The sequence below is a fragment of the Rhinichthys klamathensis genome, unplaced genomic scaffold (genome assembly GCF_029890125.1).
Source record: "Rhinichthys klamathensis goyatoka isolate OS25496 unplaced genomic scaffold, OSU_Roscu_1.1 h1tg000146l_1, whole genome shotgun sequence".
In the NCBI taxonomy this organism is placed as follows: domain Eukaryota; kingdom Metazoa; phylum Chordata; class Actinopteri; order Cypriniformes; family Leuciscidae; genus Rhinichthys; species Rhinichthys klamathensis.
The window spans coordinates 25,488-35,723 of record NW_026606681.1 but is presented as its reverse complement, the minus strand read 5'-3'; positions in this window follow the sequence as shown (position 1 = coordinate 35,723).

The following is a 10,236-nucleotide window of genomic DNA, read 5'->3' as shown; positions in this document are numbered from 1 at the left end:
ACGGTTTATTTTGTATCACCAGCCCAGGTCAAGTTACACTACTCGAGTAACTGTGTTTACATAGGGAAAACGTGGAAGTGTTTGGTCGCTTCTCTGCTTGGCCCATATTTAATGCATGGGCTAAGCTAAGTGCTAACATAGTTTTGCGGCAATACAGAGCGATATAGTGCACGCACTGAGACGAGAGAGGTATGTATCAACTCGTCTTAGTTAAGGGAATAACATAGTTTAATAAGAAAAACTGGTGGAGTATCCCTTTAACTCCAAATCATTAGTTGTGTTAACTTATTGTTAGTGTTCACATTATTAGGGAAATCTTAGGAAACCAATTGCCTTAACATTTTCAAGTAAGCTGAACTAAAAAAAAATGTGTTAAGACAAAAAGTAACAACAGATCTTAGGCAAAACATTATTTATTACTCATACATTTTCATCAGGCATTACAATGTATCAAACAATGCCATTCTGGCACCCCTTACATTTGAAACATTTTTCATTAATATCCTGATGAATAAACAAAGAATACTGACAATCTTTTGACAAGAAACTGAATAGCTGACCCTGTAAAAATCAATGTTTGCTTAATTTTGACACTTAGAAAAACATATTTAACAGAAATAAGTAAAACGGTGCCCTTTATAAAAGCGCACAAAAAGTATTCTCGTCGCTTGATAAACTTGTGGTTGAGCCACTAGTCACTTGGACTATTTTAAACATTGTCTTTACTAACTTTCTGAGCCGGCAAGTTTCAATAACATACTGTAGAAGCCTATTGAGGAGTGAGAAAGCTTTCAGATTTAATCAAAAATATCTTAATTTGTGTTCCGAAGATGAACCAAAGTCGTATGGGTTTGAGGGCGAGAAATTATTGACAGAATTTTCATTTTTCAAAATGTAAATGCTTTCATCATTTACAAGGTTAGTTGAAGGGTTAGTTGACCCAAAAATTACAATTTTGTCAGTAACTCACCCTCATGATGTTCCAAACCCATACGACTTTAGTTAGACTTTGAAACACAAATTAATATATTTTTTTAATGAAATCTAGGTGATTTCTGTCCCTCCATTGAAAGTCCAGGTAAACAAAACTTAAAATATCCAAAAAGGTTATAAAAAGCATTGTAAAATGAATCAATTTTAGCATATTAATGACCTCCTTGGATCTTTTAAGTTTTGGTTAACTGGACTTTTAATGTAGGGTCAGAAACCTCTCTGGTTTTCTTTAAAAATATTTAATGTGTTTCAAAGAATAACCAAAGTCTTATGGGTTAAGAATAACATGAGAGTGACAAACTGACAGAATTTAAATTTTTAGGTGAACTATAACAGCCTTCGCTTACATCAACATAAGGTTTTTAAGTGAATGTAGTTTTGGTTTTAGAGTTTTGTGTCCAAGGGAAAGAAAAACTTTACCGCATAAATCAGCCTAAACATTAGGCATATGGCACCTGGAAAGTTTTCAAGATCATCCATGACTATGGCTTCGTCTAGAATAATGGTGTGCAAGAAGCCTCCAGATAGTGCTTGTGGAGGAAGAATCCTGGCTGTCTTCCCTCGTCACGGTCAGAATCCTGATTGATGTCTTGGGTGTTAAATCCATATAACAAAGTATCAGGTCAACATATTGTCTGAAACAGACTAAAAAATAAAAAATAACAGTATAATAATTAAGAACTTGCATTCGACAAAATGTTGGATTAAAAAAAAAGAAAAGAAATTAAACAAATGCAGAGTTTGCATGTCGGATCCAAGATAAACGAGTTGAATAAAGCATATTGAATGCCTATAATGAAATATACAGAGAAAGTTACCTGTAAACATTTGTAAAAAAAAAAAAAAAAAAAAAAAAGGTTTATTTTTCAAAATTGAGAGGAAGGCCATGAAGAACTGTGTACATAGCAGTGATGACAGTGCTGTGAAGAAAAAAAGTTTAAAATGGAATATTAAATTAGCTAAAAAATATAGTAACAAAAGAATTCAGTGACGTCAGACTCAGCACTCTGATAAATATGTTACAACATAGAATGAAATATAAAAAAACTGAGCTAAAACAGTAGGCTACCAGAATTTTGTTTAAGAAAGAAGCATTGACAAGCTTACCATATATTTACTTTGCACAATAAACTAAGAAAGTCTCTTTTCAACTGCCACTTTTTTTGAGGCTGTGGAAATGTTTTATTTTTAATTTGTATAAATTCTCTCCCCCAAACTGAAACTGAAATATTACACTTGTAGAAGAGGAGGTTCGGCTGCGCCCTCTGCTGGACACCATTATCATGCACTCAACAGTCATACAGGAAGAGCCAGAGTTCACACACTGCAGGATTGTAAAGTCCTCCTCAGTTCACTGTTCTTTACACGGCTCGACTCTCTGGGTAACGCTCAGTGTCTGCTCTGTTCACACGATGGACCGGCGACAGGGGGTTTCACATTACATGACTTTACACTGGAAAGAATCGCCGACCACTCTTTCTGGAAAGTCAAACACACGCGAGAAGTGTGTAATGCTGCGTTCCAGGGAGGTTTTTGAGCACATAAATCACGACTTCAAACCACGACTCACGACTTTGTAGCATTCCAGGCCAGTCACGCCAAAAATTTTCATGCAGCAATACACTTTCACGACATACTTATTGTTTCAGACACATAACATTGTAATACATAATCGTGTGTGTATTATTATCATTATTATTATTAATTTGACTGCAACGTTATTGTCCTAAAGTGTATTCTCACCGTGTACCGCCTGAAGAAACACTGCATCCGTGGGGGCTGCCATTGATGTTTTGTATGGTTTTGCGGGCTATGTGACGTCAGAGCTCGTAACTGGGGAGTACATCGATCTAGTACGAGTTCACGGGTAGGAAGTCACGAAGTCACGGGTTTGACTGCCGTTCCAGTGCACTTTCATGGGTATAAGGTTGGAAAACACGGGTTACAGGTTGCCTGCAAAAGTTCACTGTGAATATTACATCAGTAGCCTAAATAAATAAGCATCATAATGCAATTTTCTGGAAAAAAAGAGAAAAAATACTGTTACGAAACAGAGGACCCGGAAACGGTGTTTATTTAGTAGCTATGTGTAGACAACAGGAATATGGTGAACACAAGGAAGAGGAGAGCACAGGACACAGACGCTGAAGAAGGAAGATGATCACGGGTGATATCGGTCCTCAGGTTTCACACACACCAGCTGGGGTCTCATTTATAAAGCATGCGTACGCACAAAACGGGGCTGGAAACGTACGTACGGCAGTTTCCACGCAAAGGTTGTGATCTATAAAAAAACAAACTTGACGGGAGAATGTGTGCACCTTTAAGCAAACTTTGAGCCGTGCGTACGCACGTTTTGGAGACGGAGCAGTTTGGCGACACCGATGGTGAGCTGGAGCTAAATGTCTTTCTGGTCACTTTTAGACAGACAATCTAAAGAAAATTATACATACAGTATACAGAAAGATAATACAAATATAATCTCACCAAGCCTATCAGATGAAGCAAACATCCATCCCTTTTTAAATGTCCATCCCTTTGTTAAATATCCATCCCTTTGTTCTTTAGTGAAACTGACGCAGCCTATCTAAAACCGTAAATCTTCATTATAATCATAAATACAGTGTTCTGTGAAATATGTTCACAATAACAGTTTAAATAAAGAAAACTATGTTTTACTTCTGATATCAACATTTAGATTAAATATGCCATTCTGATGAATGGAGTTAGACACTTAAAGGAGCTGTATGTAAGAAATGTATTTCAATTAATCATAAAATGGCCCTGAAATGTCACTAGACATTAAGAAATCATGTACATTTCAAATACTTATATCACTGACAACAGTAGTCCAGCCAGGATGTTGTCATTTAAAAAGTGCAGTTGCAGCCCTCAACTGATGTTGATGTTGTCATGTTGTGTTTTGGTCTGATGCTCCACCCTCCACCTATCTACCAATCACGAAGTCAGTAGTGTTGCGGCATCCGGGTTGCCAGCTCTGCTCTAGTTACCACAGCTGCAGCTCGTCACGTTCCTGCTGGATCCTGCAGCCGATCTGGCAACCTCGAGTCAGGGGGGAGGGGGAGGGGATACACCACTCTACAGTAATTTGAAAGTGATTGCAGTACTAGTTTTGGCCACAATCTTACATACAGCTCCTTTAAATTACATGAAATCATTACTGAGAAGTTACAACATTTTTTTATATTCAATAAATAGAAATATTTGTTGTGGATGCAATGCTTTCAAACACTTTTCCTCTGTCATGCTGTGTTTTAATGTTTTAACTACAGAGATAATTGCTTATCATGATAATAGCAGATTGTCTGAGAAAATAGTTGCGTGCAAATAATGCACTACAAGGTCTATCTGTTTCTATTACAAACATAAATCAATTAAAAATACTCTTTGGCCAGTGGAAAAGATTGAGAAAAACTTTCTCTGAAATGTATTTTACACTATTTGATTTATTTATTCATTTACATTTACATTTAGTCATTTAGCAGACGCTTTTATCCAAAGCGACTTACAACTGAGGACTAAAGCAAGCGAGTCATCGTGAAGAGACAAAAACAACGCAAGAAGTGCTCAAAATACAAAGTTCAGGCATTGCTCAGAGTAGCAAAAGCCAGACAATGGAAGATTTAAAAGAGATTTTTTTTTTTTTTTTTTTTTTTTTTTTTTTTTTTAGTTAAGAGCTCCCGGAAGAGATGAGTTTTCAGTTGTCTTTTGAATGTTGTCAGGGATTCTGCATTCCGGATGAGGGTGGGGAGATCATTCCACCAGCATGGAGCCGTGAATGAGAATGTTCTGGAGAGTGATTTTGTGCCCCGCTGTGATGGTACCACGAGCCGTCGCTCCTTGGCCGATCGTAGGCTTCTGGTAGGGATGTAGACTCGTAGTAGTGAGTGAAAGTAGGACGGAGCTGAGTCTGTGGTAGATCTGTAAGCAACCGTCAAAGCATTGAATTTGATGCGAGCAGCGAGTGGTAGCCAGTGCAGAGAGATGAACAGAGGAGTGACGTGGGCTCTTTTGGGCTCGTTGAAGACAAGACGAGCTGCATCATTCTGGATCATTTGTAGAGGTTTAGTTGTACATGATGGAAGTCCAGCCAGAAGAGCATTGCAGTAATCAAGCCTAGAAATGACCAAGGCCTGGACGAGAAGTTGTGTTGCATGCTCAGTTAGGAAAGGCCTGATCTTCCTAATGTTATACATTGCAAACCTGCATGATCGAGCTGTCTTTGTAGTGTGGTCTGTGAAGGTCAGCTGATCATCAAAGATTACTCCAAGATTTCTGACTGACCTTGATGGGGTGATTGAGGATGACTCTAGCTGGATAGTGAGGTCGTGCTGAAGAGACGGATTGGCAGGGAGGACGAGAAGCTCAGTCTTTGCCAGGTTGAGCTGCAGATGATGTTCCTTCATCCATGCCGAGATGTCCGCCAGACAGCTTGAGATCCATACAGCTACTGTGGGATCATCTGAAATGAAATTGAAATGAGAGGTGGAGCTGTGTGTCATCAGCATAGCAATGGTAAGAGAAACCATGTGCCTGTATGATGGATCCCAATGATGTGGTGTAGATGGAGAAGAGGAGCGGTCCAAGAGCTGAACCCTGAGGAACGCCTGTGGTCAGTTGATGTGCTTTGGATACCTCACCTCTCCATGTGACCCTGAAGACCTGTGAGATAGGACTCAAACCAGTGGAGGGCAGTTCCAGTGATGCCCAGTGATGAGAGAGTGGACATAAGGATCTGATGATTCACAGTGTTGAAGGCAGCAGACAGATCCAGGAGAATGAGAACTGATGATTTGGAAGCAGCTTTTGCGATCCGCAGGGCTTCGGTGACCGACAGCAATGCAGTCTCGGTTGAATGGCCTTTGTTGAAGCCAGATTGGTTGACATCCAGCTGGTTGGTCAGAGACAGGAAAGATGATACTTGGTTGAAAGCAACTCGTTCAAGTGTTTTCGCAATGAATGGTAGGAGAGAGACAGGTCTGTAGTTCTCTAGAAGTGATGTGTTTAATGTTGATTTTTTAAGCAGTGGAGTTACCCGAGCCTGCTTAAATGCTGTAGGGAAAATGCCAGTATGGAGGGATGAGTTGATGATGTGTGTGAGTGCTGGTAGAAGTGTGGGAGAGATGGCTTGTAGAAGGTGTGAGGGGATGGGGTCTAGAGGGCAGGTGGTAGGATGACTGGAGAGGAGAAGTTTAGATACTTCTTCTTCGGTTAGCGGAGAGAAGGTAAAGAGAAGGTTTCTGGTAGTGGGAGAGGATGGTTTGGGTTCCTGTGTGTGTGAAGCTGAGAACTGACTGCTGATAGAGGTTGTTTTGTTGGTGAAGATGTTAGCAAAGTCATCAGCAGTTAAAGAGGAGGTGGGTGATGGTGGAGGTGGACAGAGGAGAGAGTTGAATGTCTTGAAAAGTGTTCGTGTGTTAGAGGCGCTGTTGATCTTGCTGTGGAAAATGAAGATTTTGCAGCGTGAACATCAGCAGAAAAGGAAGAGAGCAGAGATTGATACCTACTCAGGTCAGACGTGTCTTTTTATTTGCGCCATTTCCTCTCCATTGCCCTGAGTTTGGTCCGGTGTTCACGAAGAACCTCAGATAACCAGGGGTTAGAGGGAGTAGCGCGTGCTGGCCTGGAGGAAAACAAGGTTCAAAAACAAGGTAAGGATATAGGCTACTAAATTATTTTTTATTAATGTAACTAATGTGACTGCACATCCGTATTTCATATTTTCCAAATGTCTTGTACCGTTAAACATGTTATCACGTGGATGAATAATCATATGCAAATGATATGCAGATGAGGATATGCATAGTAAAACTAGGTGTTGTAAGCTCCATATATGGTTATTTCGGGGTGGAGACGCATGTGCGCACAATCTTCCGCTGACTGAGATTTATAAAGTGAATTCTGCGCAGGTTCTGGGGTACGCACGGTTTTATAAGTCGGAATATTTGTTTGCGTATGCCATTTTTGGCTTTCGGACGCACGTACACTTTTAGTAAGGATTCTATGCACAGTTTTATAAATGAGACCCCTGGTGAGTGGTTTAATAGTGAAGATGAGGAGGGAGATGACAGGTGCAGGTGTGGGCCAAGGAGGATGCTGGGAAATGTAGTGAAGGAGGTGGTGATGATGTTTTATCGTTTTATGTGACGTGCCTCTGTTCACCTGTTCTTTTACTTCTCTGACTTCCCTCTCTTCTGTTATTTGTTTATCATTTGTTGATTCATGTATTAGTTTGATTTGTGGATTTATGTTTGCAGACCTGTATGTGTGTTTGTGGGAATGTGTCTTTAATATTTTGTTCTTATGTAAATTATGTAGCTCATTCTTTATTTATGTTAATTTTCCAAGCGTAATGTTTTAGATAGAGAATTTTTTCTTATTTAGTTATGAGTTGTAAACTTTATTTTTGTTAATAAATACTTTTTGATTGGCTTTTGTTCTCATCACCTTCCTCAGTTGTCCCGTCACTGAGCCGGCCGTGACATTTCCAAATTCATTGAATATATGTTACAAATATAAATGCTCATAGATTTGGATTTTATTTCCATTATGAGGCAAACCTGTTGAAATGTTCATGTAGATCTTCAATCTGCTCATATTCTAAGACTCACTTTACTCTCGTGTTAAACATTGCAGATGTCTCTGTCAGATATCATCAAATTTGCACAAAAATGTAGTATTTCAAAATCAATAAACTGTTATTGCTCATTAGAGTATTATTATCGCTTAAACATTGTTGTTAAGTCCAGCCATATTGCACAAATCTTACGTTGACCAACATGGGCAGAGTATAATCACACTTCATGAGCAAACAGAAGCCAAAGTCAATAACTGAAGTCCACTGAACAAACACTGCTTAAATGTAGTTTCTGAATGACAGAATAAGACTTTACACAAATGATGTAATCTGTGTGTAATTATGCTTTCAGCTGAAGCTGTTTTGTCAGACTTTAATAGTATTATATACTCGAAAAATTAGAATATCGTGCAAAATTTATAATTTTGATGATTATGGCTTATGGAAACCCCAAATTCAAAATCTCAGAAAATTAGAATATTACATGAAATCAATATATATAAAAAAAAATTAAATACAAAAATGTCGGCCCTCTGAAAAGTATATTCATGCATATATAGTTATTAGGGCTGGGAAAAAATTAATCGTGATTAATCGCATCCAAAATAAAAGTTTTGTTTACATAAAATATGTGTGTGTAGTGTGTATAATTATTTTGTATATATAAATACACACACATGCATGTATATATTTAAGAAAAATGTGTTATTCATATTAAAATATGTATATTTATATATAATATAAATGATGTATAAATATATATACAGTATATACATGCAAATATTTCTTAAATATATACATGCATATGTGTGTATTTATATATACAAAATAATTATACACACTACACACACATATATTATGTAAACAAAACTTTTATTTTGGATGCGATTAATTACGATTAATTTTTTCCCAGCCCTAATAGTTATATATACTAAATATATTAGTTTCACCTTTTAATTTGAACTACTGAAATACATTAACTTTTGCACAATATTCAAATTTTTCAAGTTTCACCTGAATATACATAAATTAATAGATCATGTCATGGTGCCACACTATTGAATCCGGTTTGATACGCATCAATAGTTTTGATCAATAGTTCAGAACAAATGATCCGCAAAGGTTTGGAAAGTGCCCAGCACTAATCAGAGCCCTTTTGGTCTTTCTCATGGTGTTTAGTGAGCTGTGGGTTTTGCCATGTACAGACTCTTAAAGCTACAATATACTTCAAGCTAAATAGAAGAACAAACTGGTGTGACGTCATTTCAAATGAAATCAGGACAAAACAAAGTTATTTTTTAGTCGCTTCAGGAGAAATCAGTCACTGGAAATCAGTGTTATTACATATCCATTTTCTGAATGCTCTAAATGACAAAAATTGTATGTGAAATTTAGAAGAAATGTTATCAGTGGCTTATTAATGAAACAAAAATGTTCTATTTACACAAAAACAATCCAGTGAAACATTTACTTTTGCTGTCTCTTAATTTTTTTCTAGAGCTGTATATAAACACCGGTTTGTCTGTACTGTAAATATTAAACATACTCTTTGTTTTCCAGTTGGAGGTAATGGCTCACACCATAGTTTGATGTCTGTACTGGTATGAGTTTAATTTTTTGGTTAATGCACACAAGCATTAGATGGACGTCTTGGGCTGCTGCATCATGTCTCCCTGTTTTCTTTTTTTTCTTTCTGAACAATGCCCATTGCACTTTAAGGTGCTGTCAGGTCACAATGACTTTATATTTGAAAAATGTTCTTTGAAATTCAACAGTCTGTTCTTCGACTGCCGACTGATGACGTAAAAATGAAGCGCTTTTTTGACATATTTGTGCAGAATTTCAAATTCAGTAAAAAGTCACATCATGCATTATTTCATATTCATTAGTCATCATGTTCATTGTTTTCATGATCAATAACTTCTGGGAAATACAATGTATGGGCAAAAAGTTGGTGGACACCCAATAATTTGCAATATTTTGATTATTGAAATAATTGTGTAGACTTCATGAACTTACTATTGAATTTTTTTATTAATTTTTTATTTTTGAATTATTCACACTGTAATCACATACATTTTGTTTGTACAACATAAAATCCATCTTTGTATTTATGGAACATGCATTTTGTGAAAGAAGCTAATAGTATAAAGTACATTCACAAAATAACTTAAATCAATTATGCAGAAAAAAGCAACGTAAATACACTCTCTGAATGTCAAATATATACATTCTCTTTAGTAAAAAAAAACTCTAAAAACACCCCATCTTAATGTTGGTCACTGGCTAACACATAACACTTCACAATTCACAAAATTAAGGGAATACATAGCTGATATAAAAACATGATGACTAGAAATTTCCTACTAAATTCTGAAAAAAAAAAAAAAAAAAAAAAGATTCTAATTATTGGACAAAAAACGTCCTTTTTTGAGTGTAGTTCCCACCCTTTCAAACCCGCCCATAGGGGGTTGGACCTAATGTGCTAACAGACCTATCACAGATCAGTGGCAGTGCGTTTGATTTCACCGGCAGAAACTTGTTGAAAATATGGACGAAGGCACTGAATACGCAGACGGATGCATTATGGAGGATTGGGATTTTGAAGAAGTTACCTCCAGGCAAATGCGTTTAGCGCTGCTAGC